Genomic DNA, 2,500 nt, shown 5'->3' on the forward strand with positions numbered 1-2,500 from the left:
GTCTTTGGATCTAAATAAACATTTTAAATTAGTTGACTTACTTTTAAACTTGAAAATTGTCCCCGAAGTAGCTGCTGGTTTCTGATCCGCCGTCTCTTTGAAAATACCGCGGTGTATTCTGGGTAATTTTTGACCAAGGCTAGGCTACAAGACACCTCCCTTGTATCCTTGCTCAGCTAGCTAAACGGCTAACAAACGGAGAACACGCCCCGGTAGAACATGAACATTGGAACACGTCTTGGCGGCTCTCGATGACATATCTCCTAGGCAACCGGGGCGGGGCCAAGAGGTCAAGGGGAGGTTCTTTGGCATTGAGAAACACCCAAACAGTCACTCACACCTCTCGTCACAAGGGACAATTTTAGAGTCTCCAGTTAGCCTGACATGCAGGTGAACTGTGGAGCCCCTGGTTGCCTCGCTGCCAGCAACCTTTTCCAGGTCTGACAGAAAACCACAGACCAAGCAGAATGTTTGGCACCTCTACCTTGTCCTCCATGTCCTCTACAGGGTTGTGAAGGATAAACCGATGTGACTGGATATTCGATTCAACAAGTGACAGATACTGCTGCATCGATAGCAGCCTCCTCAATCGTTTGCAGAGTCATTGATCGGGTATCGCAAGACTTTGGATCAGTTGGTGGCTTTACACGTGCGCCAGCATCTCTTAAACAATGCGAGAGCTTCAGCTGCCGGCAAAACGCTTTTATACAAAACATAATTTACTACCTAACAAATACAAACTATAAACTGTGCGTTGCTTTAGATATAAGCATCTGCCAAATAAATAAATAAACATGGCAGCTGCCTGCCAAACTCCGTAGAGCCGCCCGCTAACACATCGGGATCAATACGGTTGGTCGAGGATCGCAGCGGTTTGGGATTATACGGGCAGATTTTGTTTACTTCCTGTGTGTCTTGCTGATGTTAAAGGAGACATAACATGCTTTTAAGTTATTCCTTTTTACATCTAAATCCTTCAGTTGGGGTCTAAATACAGTGGAACTGCAGTTCTTTGGTCTGATTTCCTCATTATTGTTGCTCTACAGACCCTCATCTACCCCTGTTCTGAGGAGAGTCTTGAGAACGAGCCGTTTTGGGTACTGTCTCTTTAAACTGGAGGAGGAGCTGTAAACTCCGCCCCCCTCCATAGTGCAGACCTGTACTCTCCTCCCCCAGTCGGACTTTGTAGTTCTATAGAGAAATCATTATTTAGCATAGCAGATTTAGCATAGCATATTAGCATTTTTAAAACACGCGGGGAGAGTAGTTCATCAAGCTGTTTCATGGCTGCTAACTCTCTCATGCATTTGTCTGTAGTCACTCACACACACCCGTCACGGCCGACGGAGGGACAAGCGAGCAGGCACACGCGCGCGCACACACACACACACGGAATGCTGCTTGCTTATTTCTGTAAAAAAATGTTTAAAAAAATGATACAGCTCATTAAAACACCATTAAAAGAATATATTTTATTAAGATCTCTATCTATATATATACATACATATAATTATAAATAATTTTATAAGTAGTCTTTTTTTATATTGGGTGTCTTAATGGCTGAAAATGGATAAAAAGCAGTTACATTTTAATTTAAAGATTTGAGATTCTAGTCAAAAATAAAGAACATTCCTCCAAGTGTTCTTTAATGTGATCATTATAATTCTAATGCTTACAACTTTGTTTTTATTGTCTGCAATGTGTAGCCTATATCTTTATTAAATGTGTTTAGCTGTAAAGTGGTAATTCTCTCTAATGTGTACACACAGGTGGACATCAGTGCTGCAGTGAAATTCCCAAGATCAGTCTGCTTTGCTAACAAATATAGTTAAATCTTACCTGCATTCTAAATAAATACCGTTAGGTGAATACATCAGTAGGCATTGAGTTATTGATACAATCCCTAACAGCCAGAATGGAAGAAGAGCATGCTGGGTCATCCTGGATCTGAGCCTGTTCTGTGTATTTACCTACAGGATGCAATAAATGTCTACAAGGCTGAGTTTGGACCATTACATCTAAAAGAAAGCATACAATCAGTGATTTTTTTATTGTTTACATTAAAATACAAATTTTCTAAGTATTAACCTCACAGCAAATAAGTAGAACAATATAATAAACAGGCTTTAGTAGTTAAACAGGCGTTGTGCACACAGGTGCTTTGTGTCTCGGTGCTGGTGGTGTCTAGGTCTCAGAGTTCCTGTCCTCCTGCCGTCTTCTGTTGTCCTCAGGATACGGATTGATGTTTCCTGATGATGAGGGAGGGGCTGTATGTGGGCTTCAAACTGGTCCTGGACAACAGTGGGAGACCTCCGTTGTCTGAATACTGAGACCAGAGGGTTGGTGAGATGCAGATCTTCTCTACCTCATCTAGAAACGGAGTTGGTTCAGGGAAAACTTTTCCAAAGACCAGTTCCATGATGTCATCGCCATATTCTGCAATGATAGACGATAACTTTAATGACATATTTTGTTTACAAGCAGCTTTAGGAAAGTTGTT

The 2,500-nt window shown here is 41.7% G+C and overlaps 1 long non-coding RNA gene across 1 annotated transcript in view; it reads right to left on the reverse strand.

Annotated features, from left to right (window-relative positions):
• Window positions 1-1,825: 1,825 nt before the first annotated feature.
• Window positions 1,826-2,500, reverse strand: part of LOC129163715 (uncharacterized) — a 2,400-nt gene continuing 1,725 nt past the window's right edge. The window contains exon 3 of the long non-coding RNA XR_011517152.1: window positions 1,826-2,436. This is a non-coding gene — a long non-coding RNA (uncharacterized lncRNA). The remainder of the gene's footprint in view (window positions 2,437-2,500) is intronic.

Source organism: Nothobranchius furzeri, chromosome 18 (assembly GCF_043380555.1).
Source record: "Nothobranchius furzeri strain GRZ-AD chromosome 18, NfurGRZ-RIMD1, whole genome shotgun sequence".
NCBI lineage: Eukaryota > Metazoa > Chordata > Actinopteri > Cyprinodontiformes > Nothobranchiidae > Nothobranchius > Nothobranchius furzeri.